The sequence below is a fragment of the Phalacrocorax carbo genome, chromosome 14, assembly GCF_963921805.1.
Source record: "Phalacrocorax carbo chromosome 14, bPhaCar2.1, whole genome shotgun sequence".
In the NCBI taxonomy this organism is placed as follows: Eukaryota; Metazoa; Chordata; class Aves; order Suliformes; family Phalacrocoracidae; genus Phalacrocorax; species Phalacrocorax carbo.
Window position 1 is genome coordinate 12961232 of NC_087526.1, and position 24653 is coordinate 12985884.

Genomic DNA, 24653 nt, shown 5'->3' on the forward strand with positions numbered 1-24653 from the left:
CCCCAACACCATAGTGGACTTCTAACATAAGTCTATACATACCAGAATCCACCATTTCAGGAATGAAAAAATAATATAAACTTTAAAATATCTACCCCAAATCTGATATGAACCCAGTTTTGTTGGTGCTGGGAAAGAAAAAGGAAATGTATTTCATTGTTACCCTAATAACCTGTTAAGTTTTAAAAGAAAACCAAAAACAAAAAAAAACAAAAAAAAAAAACCAAAAAAAACCAAAAAAACCCCAAAACAAAACCAAAAAAAACCACAATAATCCAAAGACCCAGAATGAAGAAAGCCATCGCAGAGATTGAGTTCTGGTTTCTTTCCACTCTCACAATGCCATTTGTTCATACAGAAGAAACATCCTCTACAAATAGCCAACTTATTGCATATCCTGATGGCTATAATCACCCATATGGAGGGCATTATGATAGCCCACCTGGACAAAAATAAGGAAAATTATTTAGAGGCAATGCCTAGCAAAACATATAGTATCCCACCCTCTTGCTTCCTGACCATCTTGGTAAGAAAGTATTTGCTTGATTGCTTTAAGAAGTTCATGGCCACACCTCATTTAACTTATTTTCCAGATCAATCAGGTCAATCCCTGAAAAATTCCCTCAGGTTGCCTTTTAAACATTGACTTGTTGCCTTTTAAGCAAACAAAATAGAAGTTTCCTTTTCAGCTGGCATGAGCTGGAGTCCAGATGCAGGGCTCCAGCCCAAAAACAGCATTCAGCAAAGGACCCGCATACCAAGCAGGATGACTGATTTTTGCCTGCACTTCCCCTCCCCTTTTTTTCCTGCCTTGGGAAATATTTGGGATGCACAAGTAGACAGCCTTTTTTAGACATCGCCTGCTTCTAGGAAGAAAAGAGTGGGTGAATGGATACAATAGGCCCAGAAAGTAGAGCTGTTTAATCAAAACCAGACACGAACAAAAGAAAGCCAAGGAGCCCAGGAGAATAATTATATTTCACACATCAATTAACATTCTTTCGCTGCCACTTAAGAAAACCCACTTAATTGCCCTGCCTAAGTCCTGATTGTATAAGATGTCGTACAGAAGGTGAATTGGCTACAGCAAAAGGTGCCCTGTTATATAGAAAGCGTACAAAGCTGTATCAGTAGAGAAAGTCAGTCTTTCTGGTGTGTTAACCCTGCCTGTTCACTTGCATGGAAGGCACTAATGCTTACTTAGCCTTAACAGGATCACAGGCAGTGATCCAAAAATCTAATCTCAGCCACCCTATAGTACTTACAGTGTCAGCTCTTTATATTCATATCACAATAGCAGATAAAGGCTTCAAGAGATCTATATAAACATAACAAGACACTTTCTCCCTGATAATCTTAAAGGCAAGGAAAAGGAAGCATGCCTTCAGTGAAGGCAGGGAGCTCAGCCTTAATTAAGCAAGGTCATGAGAGAAGAGCTAGGAAGTGGCCTCAGATCTGAGTCTCAGTTTCTTAATATCAGGTATTTTTCTTCACTGGCATTTCTAAGCACTACAGTAACAGGCCAATCATCATCATCATCATCATTCTCGAATCCATGTTTCATTTGAAGAAGAGGGAGTTTGGGAAAAGGTCAATAGGCCCAGTCTTTTGCAAACATAAAATACACTTTTCCAATGCATAGAGACATCAAAAAAGAAAAAGTTTGAAAGCTAAGCAAACCATTTCAACTAGAAAACCCGTGAAAAAGCAAGCCAAAATACTTTCATGGTTATGTTTTGGAACACATTTAAATATTATACAGGTGGCAAGTCAATGAGCATCCTCTGCCGGCCCTCTGGGTCACACCACAGGTATCCTCAGCAACCCAGCAGAGAAACAGTTCCCAAACCTCTGCTCCCATCACACAGCAATGCACATCCTTCTGGGGTAAGATTTTGTAGCATTTTTTTGTTTGTTTGCTTTTTACTAATTAGACTACATTTTTTCAGAGGCCACCCTGAAATCCCCTGTGCTGACATTCCCATAGGAGCCCAGACCTGCCTCACACAGCAAGGCTTGCTGCAGCTTGCCCAAGAGAGTTAAGCCGGGATGGTTCATATTTGCCATTTCTTCTCCCTTCCCTCAAATTCTCCAGAAAGGGCTTTGACTGTGTAATTGCATCTGCAGAGGTGCTTCTATTAACATAAGTCTCTTGATTTGACATCCAACTCCTACTTCTCCCATCTTTTAACCAATCACGCCAACAAAACTTTTACATTTAGAGTAAGCCTCAAGTATAGACTGGATAATATATAACAGCTAATAAATTCAAAGCACGCTAACACCAGGATGTCTACAGAATTACAGAATTTAATCCAGCCACCCAGAATAATAATTTTTAAGTCTTACAGGAAAAATAAATTAACTTCTCTCTATTTAGTAAGGATAATGAAAGTTGAATTGCTCAGTGTGTCTTTATTGGGTGCTATATATGTGATAAAAGAAAACCATACTAAAGATACAGCATGCTGTTATTTTTAAGTCATGTGATTTTCTCTGTCACTAAGAAGAACAGATTTTATTGAACAAAATAGTTAAAAATATATGGATTGTGACAACCACCAAAAAAATGAGTAAACGGGAAATCATGAAGATTTTTTTTTCCCTGTTCTTTGAAGTGCAGACACTTTTTTCAACTAAAAAAAAATACTAAATAGATTTAAATTAACTGAAAACACTACCACTTTTTTTTTGATAAATTGGATGATCCTTCCTCAAAATATTTGACTCCTTAGGCAGTCTTGCCATATGGACTTAAAAGTCTCCACGGATGGACTGCAGCTCCACCATAGATCTGTTTCAAATCAGCTCTGCGCTGAGTGTCTACAGGAGCTATTTATGAAAAGGGACTTAGGAACTTCTGATTTGAACATACTGATTTTTTTTTTTAAAGTAGCTTGCCAATAAATTCTACTTGCTATTATCAACGAAGAAATAATATCATTACTCATTTCTTATTAAAAATTCCATGCCCATTTTTATAACTAAGGGGTGTGCTTTTTTTTAAACAAACAAAAAAAAAGAGTAAAATTTTGATTTCCAAGGCACATCTTTAGAGCACAGAACAAACCTTATATAAAATTTAATTAGCTACAAACTTGAGCTAAATAAAATACAATTTCTCCACTTTGTTCACAAGGAGAGTAACACAGAGGATAAACCTTTTATTCAAAGCCCCCTGTTAATTTCTTTTTGACAGGAGTGAGATTGTACCTAAGGAATTCCTTGCTCCCCATCCAGCACTTACTGCGTGAATTCACGCTGCCTTTGCAAGCTTCATAAAGTTTCACTGTGCTGTACAAGTTTGTTGAATAGAATATAATCTCCCTGTTGCATCAAAACCAGTATTTCAAACAGGCCAGCTGGCTGCCCTCCAACATTAAATCATGCCAGGCTCCCTGCCGCATGTCAATAGTTAACACACACACACAATGCCTTTTCTCTCAACCCTCGCATCTTCCTGCGCAACTGCTGGGGAGGATGGGAGGTAGGAAGGTGAGAAAGCAAAAGCAAAGGCAGGCATGTGAAGTAGTAAGCCGCTGGGCTAGTGATGCTGGAAGATATTGTGGTTAGTGCAAAAGCATTCAGAACAAAGCACTATGTGAAATTTAGGGTGGCCATTACAGCCACGGTGCCCGTATAGGTCAAGGTGGAGTATGAGCACGCTCGTAACGCTCTGAACAGGCTGTATCAGGTTGCAGGAGCCTGCAACAAGGAGGCACCCAGCAATTGTGCTCCTCTGCCCTCTGCCAAACATAACTGTAGACACTCACAGGCTACAGATCGGCTTCGAGTTTCATAGTCACCCTACAACACTTTGTAGCCACAGTAACAACAGGTCTGGCTATCTCGGCTCTACATTTAAGTGTCCAGATACCTTCTGTGTCTGAATTATTTGCTGCTGTGAATGGTGTCCTAAAGCCAATAAGAACCGACCTCTTGCTTAACATTTAGTGTTACCTAAAGCGACGTCTTTCAAGAAGGGAGAGCGAGGCTTTGGATCTGGGTCACAGAGGTACCGAGGTGCTTGCACTCTTTGTTTAATAAAGCTGGTGAAAATAAACAGAAAGGAACCCCAGGCATCACTTGAGGAAACTAAAGCAAAAGATTAACTTTTACCATTATCACTGAGGGTGAATTAAAATAGAAGTGAGGGCTACCGCTGTGTTCTTCTTTTACCAGACAAACACACCCCAGCTTTAAGTGATATATGCACGCTAAGCCATTAAAGCTCATTTTCATATGTAGTCAACATTTCTGTGGCTGCTATTTTACATCTGCCGTTTCCTCACTGAGACATGTCACCCCTTGTCTTACCCTATATATCCACACCTCATAGTCACGAGCTTTGTTACTGTTATTTCTGACAACAGACTGCAAAGGCAAAAATGCAAGTAAACTTTCTGTGAGCACAAAATCATGCTCTGCAAAGTTCAGGCAAAATTAGAGCTGGCAGAAAAAATCACAGGTAATTTCTTTGAAACCCAAGTACTAGTGATTTGTTAAATCAGCATTGGAATAGATTAGAAGGTGAAAGTGTCTAAACCTGAGCTGCAACACTGATATAGGCAGGAATTTTGTAGTAATAGAGTCTCTCGTCAAATGTGCAGCAGAATGTTACAGGGTACCTCATCAGTAACGCAGGCTATTTACAAGCCCATGAAACGTGTCCCCTGTATCTTCAGTGGCTTCCAGTAGAAGATCTGGTCCATCTATACCTCTGTCCTCATCTGACAGGTGCTCACAATGTCTGGGAAAAAAGTAAAAATTTGGAATGAAGACTGCAATGGATAACAAATACCACCAGGAATTAAAGACTACCACGACCCCTACTGCCTTCAGAACTATATTCAGAACGTCCTTCCACCTTCCTTCTCAAATATAAGCACAGGGTGACACAAACATTTAACACCAAGCAAAGAAACAAAAATCCTCCAGACAGGCTTTCTGAACAGTAGAGAATGCAGCCAAAGGCAAGTCCCATCCAAACAAAGATAAGATTAATAAACACATGACACATTAGTCTTCTCTCTCAAGGCACTCTAGTAAGACACTCAGAACTCAGGATATAGAAGGAACAGGACAGAAAAGAAGGATGGTTTAACAGCTGAAAGGCTTCACTGGGAATCAGAATGTTTGTTTTCTATTTTCAGTTTGCTGCAGATCTCCTGGATGATACCAGACTAGTTATTTAATTCACCTATCAGTTTTTTTAAGCAGAATAATGGCAATAGCTCTTCTTTCCCCATCCCTGCATCTCCCTGTTCAAAATATCTTTTTTTTTTCTTACAGATTGGACTGTAAGCTCTCTAGGACCATTATATTGTACATCATAGGCATCACACCTTCAGTCAAAACACTGTTGAAATGCAAAGATTTTTCATTATGCTTTTTCAGCAAACAGGCTTAGAAATCAGTGTCAATCACAACTCAATTTCTACATTTATTATTATTTGTTACTAAAACCTGTTTATTAACATACTTATTGATACAGAATAAGTTTTCAGACTAGTTCTTAGGGAAAAAGAACACTATATTATTTGTCACCATTTTTTAAACCCAAACCGGTCTCCAATGTGCAGCTCCTGTATCGGGATACCTCACCCTCTGATTTGGAAAAAGACTCATTTCACTATTGGCTGTTCAGAAAAATAGCCATGGCCTGCCGTAGTCAGATCAAGGCCAGAGAAGGCTGACATCGCGTGCCAGGAGCCTGGACCGAAGCCCAGTCATGTCTGAGCTATTAGAGATCTAAGAACGTAAAGGGAGACAGAAGCAAATGAAAAGAAAAAAAAAATAAAAGAAGGTGTTCGGAGGAGGTCTGGGAAGAGAAAAAATACGGGCCCTACTGGAGATAAAACTTTGCTCAGTGTCCAAAACTCAAAAGCAACTCTTCTGTGGGTTGGCTCCTGCTTCTCTACAAACAAGTTGGCCCTGCTTACAACCTGTATTAATTTATACAGTCACCAGCAGCGCCAGAACCCGTACAAATCCCTGCCCTGTTGTTTGCTGAGGCAGATCATTTTGTGCGAATTGCTGGTCGGCCACTTGTCAATGATCTCCTTTCAGCTACTCAGGACACCAAGCTCCCTCCCCACCACCCATTCCCCAGCAGAAAACGGTGCCGCCATCCTGCCTGGGACAACCCTGGCTGAGTAACCCCAGAAGCATCCAGGCTCACCACGGAATGTCCCTGACGTGCGGAGGGAGCCCAGTCTCATGGCCAGCTCCTCTGTGCATCCCGATAAAGCCGCACGACCCAGGGAGGAGAAGCATGCACGGGGGAAAAAGGACGGGAATCACCCTTTCTGCACCCCCAAACACACTCTTCACTTGCAAACCAGTTAAAAGCCATTTTTAATCACACATCCTCGCTCACAACGAACGCAGTGTGATCCTAACTAGCCCCCAACACTGTTTATTCATTATAGCAGAAAAAGGTAATCTTCGTTACGTGGCGCGCCGAGGTCACCGCTGTTTGAATTACGTGACAGTGTGGAATGACTGCCTGGTGGATTGCTGTCAGGGACTGAGCTCTCCTCCTGCGAGCTTTCTCTCCCTCAAATAGAAGAAAAAGAATTTACTATTTCAGCAGGTAATTGTAAACAAATCTACGCACCTTACAGACTAGTCACCGAGTGTGGGCACACGCGACTTGTGTAAGCTACAAGATTACCATTACGTGCAACACCCTAGGGTGCTACACGCGATTGATTACCCAGACAAGCTGAAAGCCACTGAGTTCTCCCCACCCCATGCAAAGACATAAGATCAAGCCATTTTAAAATAACCAAACAGGTGACCAGCCACTTCTATTCCCAATGCTTCTCTCCAAAAGCATTCAGCTGGGTTTACCCAAAATCAGTTCAGTTTTTCTGTTTGCTGTCCAAACTGCGGATTCTTCCTGTGTTCCCTTTGTGGTGTTCTGCCTTCCTTACTGTTAGTGTAAATACATATCTAAAAACATGAACAGTTCAGTGCAAATGCAGGAGTCATTAAACATTAGACAATGACAGGTGCCAGAGTAAGGATGGATTAGCAGACAGTAAGTTCCTTAATTGTGCCTCTGTTAATATAACGCTAGTGTTATGGCCAAGGGCCCAAACTTCAGACATCCAATTTCAGCTGGACATTTCACTTTTTCAGAAGCATTCCTGTTCTCTTCTTGGTTTGGGACAAACGTTTTAAGTCACTGAGGAGCACGTTAAAAAATCATGCACATCAGTAGTTTTCCTGGTGAATTCAGAAGAGCACAGGCAATTACACATAGCATTCAAATTTTATAGTGGAATCAAACGTAAGTCTAACATACAATTTCAAGTGTCCTGTTGTTAACTAGATAAACACATTAAATTGTGCAAACAAAAACAACAATGTGACAGGCAGCACAACAAGGTGCCGGTGAATCACCCGCAGTTGCAGAACTGCTGAAGAAATGCACTTAAAAAAAAATAAATTTTAACACATCAATAACATAATGAGCTTTTCTGCTTTGTCATGTACCAGTCAGGACACTAACAAGAATCAAAGTGGTAAAAATATTTGGAACTAGGAAGACTCATTTCTTGTGATCAGGAGAGAACTGTCCGCTCTAGCAAAGGCAGCAGGAGCTGCTACGTTTGGGCCTCCAGTTACTACATTGACAAAGTGAGGAAACCAACGTCATTCAAGAGCCAGCCCGGGCTTCCAGGCTGCATCACGCCTAGTCTTCATGGAAACCCAGCTTTTACCTCTATTTGGGACTTTATCAAAGATGTTATGTAATACCAACTTTTGCTGGTCTAAAAATATTTGAATTGTAACAAAGCCATGAAAAAGCCTCCGAGTAAGCCACGCTGCCTGGGAAGCAGGCAAAGGCAGCCGTTCAGCCATCTTCCAGAAACCAGAGTGCAGGCACAAAGTCAACGTGCATCACAGCTCCAGGCACATCTAACCAGGGCTACATTTGCATTTATACAACCAACGGGTGTATTAGCAGTTTGGCTCAGCCTTAAGCTCCACCAAAAATAATTAGGAAAAGAGGGGAAAAAAAGGAAAGCCACCGCACTGTTCCGAAGGTTTATTTGCACCCACTGGAGCCATGAGTCTAATTAGCACGGGAAGAGGTCGCACGGGGGTACACACTCGCTGTCTGCTTGTCTGAGGCACATCTCAAACCGTCCCCCTGCTGAAGCAGCTCAGAGAATATCCCCGGGATTTCTGAAGCACCAACAGGGATCAGAGCTAACATCAGGTATTTTCAGTCTGCTCCGCACAGACTTTTATAGGGTTTTTTTCTTTTCTTTTGGAAATGTGTTTCCAAAATCTCACTCGCAAACTCCTTTGCCGGATCAAGAGGTATATTTATTTTAGCCTTGTCAACTGATTAAATTGCACTCAGTTACAGCAGAGGGGCAGCAAACCTGGATAAAAAGTTGGGGATGGACAATCTTCTGGGGTCCCTGCAACCAAGAGAAGTTTGGAGTCCCTCATGTTCACGTATGGTTCTCTCTAAGTTTCCAGGGTAACTTCTATACTCCATAGAGCCCTGGCCTCCAGCTGCCCCTCTGAAAGGTGCCGGTCTCCCACAGATTGCGTCTTCCCTGCCATAACTGGGCGAATGTTACACTACACCAGAGCTTCCAAAATTATACTAAAATATATATGAAAATTATATATATTAGGTAATACTTAGCTAGCTACACTTCTTCCATCCCGGCTGCAGAGACAAACCTGTTTTTAAGATCATGTGAAGAAATCCCATGCAAAGTAGTTGTATCTGGCACAGAGGACCCCAATGCCACTTGCTCCAGAAACATACAGAAACAAGCTTAACTCCCCAAATTTTGCAATGGTTCACCTAAGTTGCATGTACTGATGCAATAGTGTAAAATTCATGAAACTACAGTAGCCATCCAGGGTTTGGGCATTTGCACTTAGAAAATACACAGTTGATTTTCGTCATTCACCTGTTTATTCCTATTTGCTACTAACAGCTTTGTCAGAATTTGCACCACTAAAGAATTTCTAACGTTTATTGAATCCTTATGGAGCAGAAGCAGCTCTGGAAGACTTCTGCTCTTACTGTTACAGCCGTTACATTGTCACAGGCCATAAAATTCACACTTTGCTGATGCAATTGTGAGCTTGGAGATAGCATCTTGCAAAACCGGACTGAGAGTGCAAAAGCACATCTACTTCTATTTTGATAACTCTCTTCACCAAAGAAATACTTTTCCCTTTCAAAAGTAAAGCTGCATATTTAGAACGTAATGCAAAATGTTGCAAAGTTAACATGGGAAATGCAGATCTGTGATTAGCGACTCCTCCTGAAATATCTTCCAGCATCAGCTTGGAAGAAGTAATCCCCTAAGTAGCACAAACTGCACAATGAGATATCATTAAGAGCATAAATGGGGCATAACTTCAATACAGATTCCATCTCAAGTATCATCAATATATTCATGTCTTAAAACAAATTAGGAAAAAGTATTCAGCCTTTTTGCACATGCAAAAGTTGCCGTGCTCAACGTGAACTCGGGTTGTGCAGAATTTCAGAGTTCAGATCTGAAATACTCTGTAATTGTTAGAAATGTTTTCTTGCCACTTGCAAAGCATTGGATTGTGTGGGTGTGCTTTTTGCATTCTACAGCTTGGGTTTTTGGAGGGTTTTTTTACGCTCACATAATGCAAAGGAAATTACTGGATCGACTTTGCTCAATATTTTGGAGACCATAACTTTTGACAGTCACCAATAAACAAAAATTTCAGCCTAATAGGTAATTTTTTCCAAAGGCCCCAAGCACTGAAAACAGTGTCTTAACGGAAGATGTTTTGCAACCTTTACTGGAGAGTGGTTGCCCCTGGCGCCTGCTCTATTACATGGACCTTCAGAGATACATATAGTGAAGAGACACTATAGATTACAGTTGATCTTTTTTCCCCTCTTTTTTTAACTCAAATTATATGCTGTAGTCCATCAGATGAGTTCCCTGGCTAGAGCTGTATCTGAAGGAAACTTTGTCCTCATAATGCAAAAGGAAACCAAAAATAGAGGCCTTGACAGTCTGGGGCTTTCCTAGCAGCCCACTTATAATGCACATGGGACAGGACATGGTGGCCTACTTTTAAAAGGATATTTCTGCCAAGTCACAAAATAATAAGAAAAAGAATATATGGTATAACCCAAAAATAAATATCTTTAGGTTATGGAAATTATGACTGATGACATCTCTTGCCCCTGTTGCCTGTGATCTATTTGAACATATACAAGACCTTAATTATAGACTTGCAGTAAATGATCAGGCTTAAGGCATGCTCTCAGCCCAAACGGAGGAGCAATCCAAGTGTAAGAACCAAGTCGTATTAAGCAGAAGTGTCAAGGTATGACAGGGGATGCTGAACCCAGGAAAGAGGCTGACTTGAAGGCACCAACATTTGCCCTGTTGCCTTTTAAGAGCGGCAACACATCCCCACATACCAAGTCCTTATTAATTCATCCTCCTTGGAAGCCAAAAAAACTAGCCTTCCCTGATCGTATGCTTGCAAAGCTGAAAATACAGTAAAAGAAAACAGCAAAAAAGACCAAGTTCCTCTAAATATGAACTACTGAAGCCAGCAGAATTATTCCACGTGCTTGCCCCTTCCCAAGCTGAAAACATCCTCTATCTTCCTCAGAAAGTACATGCTTTTCCCTTAAGTAAAACATGGTACAGAGACAGGTTACTGTTAAATAAACGGAGCTCTCTTTTTCAAGACTAAGTAATTTGGGGAGCCTGACTTGAGACATCTCGAAGGAACTCTAGTCTCAGATATCACATGCTCCTGCTCTCTGGAAATCAGATTACTTTAAAGCACTAATTTGAACAACCAAAGACCACGGTGCTTACACATGTAACCTTTGTGAAGGTCTCTGGCCAGAAGGAGAAGCCATACCACTACTCCTCCATGCTGAAGAAAGCTACTTACTCCTCTGGTACATTAGAGTGCATAAAAATGCGTGCACTAATATGATTGGTAATTTACCTCTGTTCACTCCTAAAGGGGACCAGTTAGACGAAAAATATTTGTAGCGTACTCATCTCTCCCCAAAACAAGGAATTGGGCAGAAGGTAGCTCATAGCACTAAAGGCAAAGCAGGTCAGCAGTGTGCCACACACAGAGGGAGAGCTAGAAATTCATTTCCTGATAAAACGTGAAGGTTTTGGGTTGCTTTTTGTTCTTCTGTTATTTTGAAAATCCTGCATGTTTTAATGTAACATGCCTGCTCAGTGCCTCCCAACAGAAACACAACAGGAAATACATAAACCCTAAAAACTCTACCTCAAACTGAAGTTCTCAGGACCCATTAAATTGTTCTTAGGGCCCAGCCGGGCTCAGGGAAAGGAGTTCTCCATGTTTGGAAGCAATATTAATTTTTAAATAGAGACCATCTGATTTTTCCAAAACATTTTCTACTTTTCTGCTATAGGAAGATTCTATTTCTATTTACTATTATCTCTTGTACTTTTTCAAGGACCCGTCCAGACTACAGGGAAGGTACAGTCAGGACATGTACGTTATTAGCCTTGTTAAAGTTCTAAAACATGCATTTGCTTTAATTATTCTGAAGCATCATTATTCTCTTCTCAGAGCTCATCTCTTCTTCAGCAAAACTATTACACACAAACTGTCAGTGAATATGAAAGTGAGGATATATATGCAAAATTATTTTTTTGTGTGTTATCTTTGAGGGCTGAAAATCCAGTTCTAATTGTTAGCTTTGCTTTGAAACAAACGCACACTTTCTCCACAAATCAAACATAGGTGATTATAATTAGTTATTCTAAAGAGTGGAGACACAGTAAGTGCCGGCTACCGCTTCCCGGGAGAGAAAACTTCTCTTCTTCCTTATATGTGTATGTCTTAATTAAAAAAAAAAAAAAATACATGTTGTTCATCCTTCAGGCTGGGTTTGAATGCAGCAAGTCTTGTGTCTTTTATTTCTAGAGACAAAATGAATGCTTTGTTGTAAAACCATCATCTCACAAAATTAGGGATTTGCAGAAACAGATTTCTCAAAAATGATTCAGTTGTGATACAATAGCATTTGTCAGCAAAAACATTCCAGAAAGCTTTACTTGGCACAATTACTTATTAACATTATTTTACCTTAAAAGGGATGTAAGAAACAAAGCTAAGCTCTATCCTAACCAAAACAACGAGGTGGGGGAAATCTTCAGCGAGACGATGACAAAGACCACCTTTAGATCTTTCACAAGGGTGAAAGAGCACTTTCTGAGAAATCCAGAGAGCAAACAATATAATCCTACTTTATATATAATTGTCTCATATTCCTGACCCATCCTTTGAAACCACCAGATAAAAGCCTGAGCCTGTGGTAGGGTAGGGTCAAAGCAAATGGAGGTTGGGGAGGTAAGTGAAGCACCCTCCCACCCCTCTGGACCAAGGAAGGGCCACGTCCCTGGCTGTCCTCAGCACGAACAACAGGCCCACGGCCCGTTTCACCAAAGATCACCAAGTTCAGGCTCACAGAGCGAGGTACTCAGATGCCACCAGGCTTAAGTATTTTTGCCAAAACCACGAATGCAGAATTGATTTCAGCTCCCAACCTTACCTAAGAAATCTCAAACATCTCTAAGTCTCTCACTGTCACTACAAATAGACTTACCAGGTATTTAGTTTTGCAGCCTGATATGAAAGGTGAGAAGCTGCAATGCATTTTTGCAAGAAGAGTTGAAATTTGACAGGAAACCTCAAAGTCCACATTTACTTCAACAGGGACAGAGAAGATTGTGCAGATTGACCAAAGCTTATAAGATGGTGTCAGAAATAGCAGACAGTGTCCCAGACCAAAAGGTCACTGTAAGGAAATAAAACACAAGGACAAACTGTCTTCACACCATGTGTAGCCAAGATTTGCATTCATGGCTACACAAATTTAGAGTTAAATATCATAGCTGGACTGCCAGAAAAGCTAGCTAATTCCGTGACCAGTAATAAGATGTATAACTACAGAAGCTGAAGCTGACTGGATTTCACCATACACGCAGTAATCACTGGAGGGACGCTCTCCTTCCACATTCACAGTCACGGGTAATCACCCTGAAGTAATTCCCACACCAGCAGGCTCTCGCTTCCCTCTGAAACGTCGCGCACTGGGCAGTGCTAATATCAGTATGCAAAACTGATTGGAGTGGCAAGTCCAAAAGCAAAGCCTTGTCGGTGCCTAGTGCACTACGTACTCATGAATCAGTCTTCACAGAGCATTTCTTCCTTATTTCCATTTTTCTAACAAAGCAAGCTCTTTAAAATTGGAGGTCGGGCAAAAATAAGTTGTTAGACCAAAGGAGCGTTATGAACACCTACTGCAACCACCCACGTAAAAGAGGATTACAGAATCCTACCTCCAGAGGAGGAAGGTTGTACTTCCCTTCTACATAAATAAATAGGATTTTGCGCAGTACCTTGAGGCTGACCTACAGTTGTTTTCTAAAAAGACGCAATCTCAAGTTAAAATCCAAGTGATGATGGATTTATCACTTCCCTCGGTAAACTTCTCCTATAGTTAATTATCCTTACTATTTAAGTCACATCTCATTTCCACTTTAAAAAAAATTGGCTGAAGGCCGCATAATATTTTTTCTATAATGCGTGTCTATATGCATGTGTTTTTGTGCGTACACCCACGCACATACTTGTTTAAAACAATCCTTCTTTAATTCCTAAAGGAGGATTCTTTTTCCACATGCAATGTTGTATCATCACTAGATCTGAGAACCTGGGTTTTAATTCAGAACTGCTGGTGGACTGGTATCTAGTCACATGGCACAAGATTCCAGTTCAGTACCGAAAAGTCAGGCTTCTTACGGCTGGGGACAACTAAACAAAAGCAAACTGACAGCCAACACTTGGATTTCCCTTAAAAAATTAGGAGTTGCAAAAGGTGAATATTTTCTCCTATGTTTTTAGGCACAGAATTAAATGCATATGTGACTTCATCAGTTATTGCTGCATATTTTACATTGTAATGGTTAGAAGATTGGCCACTGCCTATAATCATTAATTTTTTGCTTATATACAAGTTTACATACTGGCTGTGAGAAGTCTTCAGAACAGATGCTTCAGCCAGCTTATGGTCAACGTTAATTTTTTTTTTCTAAATATCCTTGAGTTTTTACAGTTTTTCTTTTGTGATCCTGTCAATCTTGCTGCTATTAACTTTCCGAAGACTTTTGAAAAGCCTAGAAGAAAGAGGTATCAAGGAGACTACAAGAAAAGACCGAGCGCTTCACCTCCATTCTTGCAACGTTTCTGCTGCCCAGCTGCAGTCTCTCACAGACGATGAATCATATGCCTAGAAAGAATCTACATATCTGAGTAAACCACATTCAGTTACTGTCTCTGTTTGGTTATGTATTAGGTAAACCTAACCAATCCAAGCTCATCAGCTGACACAGAAGCCAGCGGAATTAAAACACAGACATACAAAAATCCTTGTAAATTATTAGTAAGGTCATACAAGGCCTTAAATATTGAGAAAAGCAAAACGGTCTATTAATAAACTGAAACACTGATAAAGTTTCTGCATAGTCTATAAAAGAAGAGTAAACCAGGAGGTAAAGTTTCCAAGTTTTTGCGGTCAGTGAGTTTTTAATCTGATATGAAAAATGCTTGCGTGCCTCCATGTCCTGGGACAACCAGGATTCAGGGTCTGAGAGACAGTTCAACTGGGGGTAAACGTATTAAAGGATTACGGACAAGGGGGGGAAATAAAGGTAAGCAAAACACTGTAAATTATTCTAGTCATATCCGAAGTGAGGCATGTGTTTGTGCAACATCAGAAGCAGATGAGCTGGCAACAGTTAGACTGTGACTTAACTGGTCCAGCCTCTACCGTTTCTGCGTGCTCTACTGTCTTCATCAGACCTTTGTGATTTTTCACTAGCAGGAGATCAGAAATACACATTTCAAGTTCAAACACGCTGTCCGGAGATAGGAAATTACTGGGAGGGCTATTGTGAAAAAATAAGCCCGGTGCAGGAGGCAAAAAGAAACTGGCATGCTCTGCGCAGCCTGCAGCAGCAGTGGTGCAGAGGTACCCTCTGCTGCCGCACTGCCGGTCGGGCGGCTGGAGCGATGCAGCCCGCAGCATGCCAGCCCGCCAGAGCCCATGGCAAGCACGATTCAATGAGCTTGGCCCGCTGGCAGTTACACAGCGTCTTCGGGAAAACTGTGGCATTATGTGCAGCGCTATGCAGTGTAACCTGATCCACTCAAAGCTTGTGTCATCTCAGGTCAGAAATTATAGGGAAAGAAGAAACTGTGGGTTTTGTTTGTTTATTTGGTTTAAATATGCGGCCAGTGCAAAGATCAGTTGTCAAATGGAAAACATCGGTTGGGAAGCACTGAAGACAGAAAATAGTCCCAAGAGGAGTTCTCTGTGCCACGGTACAAAATCCACAGGTCCCCAAACTCCTTTAAGGCTCTATCCGAGCAGGTTTAAACCAGATTCCCTACAGATCCTAGAAAAACTGCTTTGTATTATATCCAAATCCCAGCATCGGGCTGTAGAGCTGCAAGGCATAAGCTGGTTTGCATGGAAAGAAAGAAGTCTCCCTTAACACCAAGTTATCGGATAACTGTCCTTTCCAAGAATACATAAACTTCCTGCTGAAGTAGCATCTGGCTCTGGCCGCTGGCTGGAACGAGACGACACTGGGCTGGATGAACCAGTGGCCTGACCTGGTAACGCTAACTCCTAAGGCTCTGGGGAGCACCCAGTGGAGGCACTATGTGGAGCAAGGGATTCCCCCATTCAAGTGCAAGCCATATGTCGGGAATGAGAAATCAACTTCAAAAAAATCATGCGGCATGCCACTGTGTTGTTAGAACCACCGCCTGGCTATCAAGTACACGGAGCAATGACTATCAGCCTTGCTTCTTTTTCCCATTTTGAATTGTATCTAATAATTATTTCAGAGACATCAATACCCTGTCCACAGCTTTTAAAATACTTCGGCACCTTTTGGAACAAGGTTTTGCTGATATAGTGGATGGGTCAGCTCTGTTGTGTCTGACCTGCCTCAGGGCCAGGCGCCAAGTCCAGTTCACTGCCCAGCTATACCCTTTGACTGGGTAGATTACCCCTTTGTGCCAGTTGTGGGGCAACCTACACAACTCTTTCAACAGCCACGCTTCACCTGTGCTTTCAGCACGCTCAAATGCACATGAACCCCTGCCACAGGGTCAGTGTGGAGGTATGTGCCCGGTGCAGCAAGATTTCTCTCTCATCAGCCTTTGAGATGTTGCTACAAAACCAGCAGCGGGTGGATAACGTGGCCAGGGATTTTTGTAAGACAGCGCTGGTGCTGAATGTGATTTAAAGACCGGCTGAATCCAGGCTAAATCTCTAGAAAGAAAATGGGAATGGAACATGTAGGGCCTTAGGAGTGCACCAAAGTTCAAACCAGCTCCAGAGGTCACCCAGCACAACCAAGCATAGCCACTGAGCCTCAGCCTCTCAAGTGATAATCCATCTCTCCACCATTCCAATGGGAACATGCAAACAAGCTTAAAAGTGAAGTGCTGAATGCTTCTCATGTGAAAATCTCAACCACATTACAGCTGTTATTCAGCCTGTAATACCAAAGTATCACATCACTCGGGTGGAAAGCAACATCAAACAGCTAAACAGGGATTAGAAGATATAACAAGAGTGTTCGTCTCTCCTTGACAGATCTGCCACAAGATAATTTCAATGAGAATTTTGCCAAGAACAAAAAGCTAGTGAGTGCTGCAAAGCAATGGTGGCCTGCCAGCCCAGCCAAAAAGCCACAGGAATGTTGGGTCAATGCTTCAGATGGCTGGTGTGTCTAAATATACATTAAAAAGCAAACATAGCACACTTAACTAGAGCAGCTGAATCTATGCTGCTGGGCTTGATGCAGTGTTTCCATCACCCCCTATGCAAAATACAATGCAATTCATGGCAGATTTAAATACAGCGAAGGTAGAGATGATGACAAAATGTGAAGCCTTTGTCCCCCTATTTGGAAGCATAACATGCAATGAAAGGGTGCTCAGTTACTCTGAAAATTAAGCCCCCAGTTTGAATTCAATTACGTTGCCCATTAACTGAATAAAAGATGCAGCTTCCTGTTTTCAAACTGCGAATCAAAAAAAGGTTAGTTTTGATTTTAAATAGAATCTTATTAAAAAAATACTGTATTTTTCAAGTTCCTCTGATGTTCATTTTGCATACGAAGCACGCATTACTTACACATTTTATTGCATGATGTGTATAAGGAACACAGAGAATCATCCACCGTGTCCACTACTTTGGTTTCAAAAGAAACAGAGGCTGTTTCAGTTTACCCTCATTAACACTTTGGCTTACCCAATCATGGGTGTTTTGTTCTTTTTCAGGGGTTTGGTTCTGGGTTGGGAGGAGGAATTAAAATAACAAGAACAAATCTGGTGACATTTTTAGAACAGGATAAAACCCCAAATGGAAATAATTACGCATCAATAATGGACCAATCTCTGTCCTTACTTTCCTAAGGCATGAATTATGGCCAATATTACAGTTCTTAGACCCAATCTTCAAGTGCTATAAACTCTCAGAGATCCACGCTGACTTATACTAGAAGATTTGTCCATTATACATACACCTGTGACTAATACATTCAAATGGAAGGCTGATGTCCAAGCAAGTTGAGGGAAAAACAAGTTATTACAGGAAAGGCACCCAGTCCACCGGCCAGCTGAACAATCTTTGAATGAAATCCAGAAGAAAAAAGTTTGGACTTAGTCCATTCACAGCTCTCATGGGACTGGAGAACAAGCAGCAAATGCCAGATTGCCGTTCAACCCTGCTTTTATCTCTCCCACCTTGTTCCCATTCTCAGGACGGCACCAACAAGATGATGAATGTTATTCTGCAGTGACCCCTGCTCTGCAGAAACAGCACGACAATCCCTCCCACTCCTTTCATTCCCAACCCCTTTTCTTCTCAAGAATCTCTCTGAAGGTTCATAACATTCAGCCCTGAAGGCAAGGGTTTTTCCAATGTAAATTTCTTTTGGTCATCGCAATATGAACAGAAATCTTGGGCAGCTCTGTTCCACAACAGGGTTTTCATATTTCCTTTGCCTGCCCAGCTATTTATCATTTTCCAATAATCCTATGCCCTGGAGACAATAACACTCAGCAAATGGCCTTACCTCCCCTCCCCCTATCCCACACACACAATAATGTTTCCATGCCTGAAAGTCTGTCCATCAATGCTGATCGGAAGGAAAGATGTTTATCTCTACATATGGCAAGCCACAGAAGTTAGAGATGGAAAAAGATCTTATTAGATCATTGAGTCTGAAACTCTGCTAGTGAAGAACAGAGCCCCCAGAGAACACAGAACTGTTTTTAAACAGATGCAATAAATTGTCCTTCATGGTGTGGTGGCCAACTGAGATATTTAACACCCTTGACTTTGAGGTACGAGATACAGCAATGTAGAAGTTTTTCTCCTTTCCCAATAGATTCATGATATTAAATTTGTTGTTGGTTACTGGTAATGTGCTCTAGTTTCCAAAAGACAGACCAACCACAACCAGAATTCTTCAGTCACTGCCTGATCCTAATTTATTTAAGATACTTGCTGAAGTCATCACTTGGACTGCTCTCAAATGACCCCAAGCTAGGATCACATATGGAAATATGGAAAAGCAATATGTTGCAACAATCCAACAATATCCTTCCAATTAAGTCTTAAACTTTGGTAGGTTCAGTCAAACACTACCTCTTTGCCCTCATATCTGTCTCTTGTTTGGTTAAGGGCTGACACTCAAATTCACTTCTCTGAAAATGCTGTGGATGCACCCGCAGCAAACCAAAAATGAGGCTTCGCCACTAATGTCTTTTGCCACTCAGGCAATAGAATTTTGTTTATGAGAAATACAGAAGGACAAACATCTCTCAGAGGAATTCAGGTGTCTAAGAAAGCCACTGAAAGACTTCCCAAGAGTCACTCGTTCTGTAAACACTCACGCCTAGGTGCAGCGGCTGGTTCTACCTAACAGATCACGGCTGATAATGACCTTCAGGAAAGGAATAATCTCAGCACAAAAAGGAGCTGCACGGTCAGAAGCATGGCTCTGTGTTGGGATACAGTTCCAAATAGGAACTGTAAATTACAGAGCACATGGACTAGATATTCATTATCAGATTCATTAACATATTTTAGAAATTAGGAAGTTTGGTTCAATGTTAAACCTAGAGCTATAAACAGTTTTATAAAAGTGAGACACCTCATGGAAATGAATCCAAGTTCCAGGCTCATCTGAGACCGCATATCAGGTTAGCCCAGCTGACCGACCCTCTACAAATTCTAAGTCTGACATTTCAGTAGCTGCACTGGAACATGGTAGCACATTTTGGAAATCCTTTAAGTGTTTTAATCAACACATTATTTCAGCAACAATTGGCAGATAGGTAGGAACGGTCCAAGTAACCTAAGGCAGTTACACATCAATATCTACTTATATTACACAGAAATTGGGCATTTAACTCCTTTCACTCCCTATGAAAATCCTAGATCCATCGTATTAAAAAAAAAAAAGAAACTAAAGCCTTAATTACAAGTAGACTCCGAAAGCATTTAAAATTTTTCTTCTTTTAAAAACAGTCATCTGAATCCAGATTACCTAGAAAATAAAGGCTTTTTACTGGTGACTCTTCCTCTCTCAAGCCGGAGGATGCATCTTCTTTCATTCTGGACTCGGCTTTCCCAGCATCCGGGGAATAAATGCAACAGCTTTGGCCATTGCAGCCTTACTGCCGTCTACACCGAGGGCAGACTAACACAGCTTAACTTTTTCTAATACAAGCACCAGCAGTGTATGCATTTAAAAATAAATAAAACGTATTGCTCCACTGGGGGAACAGAAAATTAAATGTGTGTGACAGATGTAAGTCACATGACTTACACTGATGTCAGTCATCAGTCACTGATGTCAGTCATCAGAAAGTGTTCAGATTTGACAACAACGAGGGCAACAAAATCTATATGGGGAGTTTGTGTGAGCTAATGTTTCACAAAAAATTCTTCAGACTATTCATTGTCCGTTTTGCGTATAATCCTCGATATTAAGATTTGACTTTATATATTGACACACTGGTTCCAAGGAATCTGGTCCAAAATTGCTCTCTTGTGTCTCCCCACCTCCACCCAAACACTTTTTAAAGTAATATTGACACAACTGCAAGTAAGTAATAGCCTTTCTAAATTAAAACTTCTGTATATAGCCTGGGTGTACAGTACAGAGCTTACAAGGCTCTGTTAGGGACATCAAATACGTTTTGAAAGACTGTGGTTGTACTGTCTGTGGTATTAGTCAAGTAACATATTGCCCGTCTGGAACTTGTGTAACAAGCACTAGCAAATAAAGCACTCAAATTATATTGCATCTTGCAGTCGAGTCTTGCTGGGTTAGATACGCAAACAGAGGAAATCTGTCAGACGATGCCCCAATTTATGTCCTGAGGACAGAGCTTGGGAAAATCATGCAATTTGTTGTTTATCAGAATGAGGATTGCAAATACTGCCTTTGTGATTTACTCTTGAAAACCCAGGACAATATCCAACTGGTCCATCTGTGCTAGCCCTGAAATCCCATGGGATTTGCACATTATGAAGAGGTCTTCTGCAAAGCCAGAGGACTAAGATGACACGAAATACCCAAAACTAAGGTCTAAATGTTCAGTACCAGATCCACTCATCCCTCAAAAGATTATTCAAGGCTTTTCAGGCTTGAAAAAGAACAATGAAATCTCCATGCGTCATTCATATTTGGCACTGCCTGATTCCAGCCAGGAGCAGATCCGCAGGGTTACCACAGGTTAACTTCTTGCATTCATAACTGGCGTATGGAAAGTCTCATTAACTTGTCTTAAAAAAATGCAAAAGGAGACAATTCATAGAGACGACGAGCTGGTAGAGAGAAAGGGAAAGAAAACCTTCCCCATTTAAAACACTGCAGACACTAAAATTTGTCCTGTGAATTTACACATTCTTTTCTTTACATTTCATTTTTGCCACATGACCTATTCTAAAGGTCTTCATTTTTCAAAGCCAATAAAACAAAGTCAAAAAAGATGGTAAGAAAAACCTGTGAAGAATAAAACCCAGCAACTATACATGATTCCATTCTGTTGAACAACAGAGAAAGAAAAGAAGATAAAAGAAAGGGGTATGAATCCCTGAAAGGCTGTAAAGTTTCAAATATTGAAAAGAATAGCGAAAATTAAAAAAAAAAACAATTAAGTAACAATTTCAGCTTCAAAAGTAGGTTATTCTCCCTTAAAAGAAGTGCAAAAGTATCTCAGAGTCATAGGGTGCTGAAAAACAAACAAAATATCAACCAAAAAATTGAACCAGATTTATTTCGTATATCTCTGCCTGGCCCAAAAAGCAAAAATAAATACCTTCTGAGATTTTCAAACTAGTTTTACAGTCCCAAAAGACTTGAATCATTAAAATATCATGTAAGCTTTTATTCAGACTAACTACTTTGAAGTCTATCTGTTTATACCAGAGTTGGCCTCAGCTAAAATCTAAGAACAAAACACACACACTGTGTGATACTGGCATCAGATCCAAGTTTTCTTGATTGGCCTCTTTTCTACCATTTGCTTTGAGTCCCTTAGTCAAAGCCCTTCTCTCCAAATGACATGGAGAAGTACCTCTTTCATGGCACCCCCTTGAGACCTCTAATACAACAGCAAGCCTGAAAAATTAATCTCTCATCTTGATAGCAGAGAAGACTAGCAAACAGGGCTCAGTCCTACATTTCTCTTCCATTCCTATTCCACCCTGCTATGTCAATCTGCTTTTCCAGCAGCGTCCCGCCAACGGCCAAACAAATGCATCTAGGAGAGTTTATTTTTTTACGAAGCACTGCCTGTACCCTGCGTTACTCCCCTATTGCATCCGATGCAGCCGATGGGATGAGGGCGCAGTTACCCGTCCCAGACTACGGGCGAGCATTGGGCCACTCTCTACTCTTTGGTGTAGGCTTTTGGGCTTTTCACTATTTAGCTTAATCATGCCACAATAAAGAACCTTACAGCTATTTCTTTAATTGCTTTGGGTGTGAAGTGCAAATCTGCTTTTTTCCTGTAATTTTTCCCCTTTTCCCGAGAACAACTCTACATGCGTACATACACATGCGTGCATGCTTTCTGTCACACACACACATTTGCCTTTGGAGAATATTTCAAACCTACCCAACCTAAATAGGGAGAACTTTTAAATGTATTTTCTCTCCCCCTTGATGTGGTGAGATTCACAGGCTGTGGAAAAAGAGGCTGGGACAAGACACGGTTGCATCTGGAGCGGGGGAGGCATTCTTTTTTGTGGTTGTCTGATGAATTATCAAAGCCGACTTGTAAGGAGTTTGGGGCCCAGAACTTTAAACAGATAGAGATTTTCCTTTCTCCTTCCCTTTCTGTCTCCAACTGTCCTGGGGATTTGACTGAGTCACGTTACACTCGCTGTGACTTCAGATCAGTCGTATCTGGCTTTAATAATGTCTTTATTTTTATTGCTATTATTTTTGGCTGCCTGGGTATTCTTAAGAGCTTTGTTGTTGCACTCCCAGCAGAGGCAGCAGCATGCACTCAGTGATGGGAGCGCAGAGATGGAAGCAATGCAAGGACAAGACTGAACTAGAGATGAAGATGTCTGCATGGAGTCTCTCTGGGCTTCGCTTAGGGCCAGCTCGGAGCTCACATGGAAGCCCAGATAGGAATGCCTGGTATTCCCGTTCCTTCACGCAAGATGACTTATGCCTCCCCACCTCAAATATCTCCCCTGCTGGGCTGCACAGAAACTTGTTTTAATAGACATCAAGGCATTGGGGGGAGGGAAGGGTGGAGGTAAAGAGCTCCTGGGACATGTGGAATACATGTCCAAATGGTGTGGCTCTGATTAAAAGCAAACCAAAACCAATCAACCAACTAAGGTCAACCTCAAAGGCTACAGCTGACGGGAAATCCCTCTGGGGAGGTCCAGGTGTTAGGCGGGGGGAGGCGAGGGGGGGTACCCAAACAAACAAACAAAGACAAAATCAAAACCCCCTGAACATTCCCCACCCTTCTTTTTCCCCTTCTTTGGTAACAATTTTTAGAGCCTGAGGTTACATGAGCATACTCCAACAGAGACAAGGGAAAAGGGAAGGAAGGAAGGTTTTTCACAGGTCAAGTCCTTTCCATTACATGTTTTCATTTATTAATTTATTTCCAATAAAAGAGACAGTACATCTCCAACTTTTTACAGGAGGGCAAATACCAAGCCAAATAGCTTCCTGCCTGAGGCAGAGAGGCGGGAGAAAGAAATGGAATGGCTTATTAGTGGCTACTTTTCATCTTTCAAAGGATCATCTTGGAGGCCATCCCAGAAGGATCCTGCTGTGTTTCAATAACGAGACTATGGGGATTGAAAGCCCAGTCAAAGCACCTAAAGAACTGAGCCAAGAAGGCAACCTATACCATTAGGTGTTTATTTTATTCATGCACAGAAGATACAGTGGGCTGGGAGAAGACTGCAGAAACACATCATGGAGGCACAACATGCTGGAATATCATGGAGGGCTTTAGGGACTGAGGCTCTTTGCCCATTCCACCGGTAGAATATATAAAATACATAAATGAGTTCTAAATGCCTTTGTGCAAACCAGTTCCACTACAAAAATCCTTAGATCTTAGTGCTAGGGATCTGCAAGAACAGGCCTTGGTATAAACAAAAGTGGCTTTTATCTACAAACATAACTTCATTTCAGCTACTTACTGAAAATATTCCACTAGCATTCATAATACTTCTTCTTTGTGTCAGCTGTGCAAAGCACAAAGCCTCCAACACCTACATGTGTTGTCCCCAGAAGTCAAACTTACACATATTTATATAAAAGAGAAGGGGAAGTTCAAGACAGGAAGGAAAATATACATTTCAAACATCTTATTACAGAGCAGAAACCATAACACGCAACTTGCGCAGCCATTTCTATACCACGCATAATGAAAAGACAAACAGCAGAACAGTATTTCTGAGGTTGGGGTTTTTTTGGAGGAGGGGAGGGAGGGGGAGCATGGGGGAGACTGGGTGGAAAAGCAGAAAGTCTGAAAATCCTGAAAAAAGAATTTTTTCTTAAAATCAGCCATGGTTTATGAACATGAAAACAGATTTGGCATCAAACCAGTCACTCATATATAGTCGCTTACTCCATCTTTGGGTTGGACACAGGCACTAAGTGAAGTAGCCCGAAAAAAAATCATCCTCTCGTCGACTTTTCCCCCATCAAGCAATTAATGTAGACATGCAGTGTCCCAAATTAATCAGATTCCCAAAAAGCCTCCAACACTTGTACCCCCCCTTCCTTCCTGAGCCCCATCTCTGTTCCTCACCTCGACCCAACTCTCTCTGTCAGTCTTCCTCAGTTAGACATCACACAAAGGTAGGGGACTGGGACTTGGCCTAAACACACAGGCAGGGAGGCAATTAGAGATTATCCTGTGGTTCACTCCGCAAGCCTATCTGAAAAAGCAGTGCTAGGTTGCAAAGAGAACATACTTCTAGCTCTTCCATGCTCTTTCACATGCTCTGGATAGAAGATGCCGTT

The 24653-nt window shown here is 41.3% G+C and overlaps 2 long non-coding RNA genes across 2 annotated transcripts in view; one reads left to right on the forward strand and one right to left on the reverse strand.

Annotated features, from left to right (window-relative positions):
• The window catches only part of LOC135315674 (uncharacterized), a 300200-nt gene that overhangs the window by 110067 nt on the left and 165480 nt on the right, over positions 1–24653 (reverse strand). The window lies entirely within an intron of this gene.
• On the forward strand, positions 20671–21392 carry LOC135315707 (uncharacterized). Its single transcript, XR_010375198.1, has 2 exons — positions 20671–21135; positions 21203–21392. It is a non-coding gene; the product is annotated as an uncharacterized LOC135315707 (long non-coding RNA).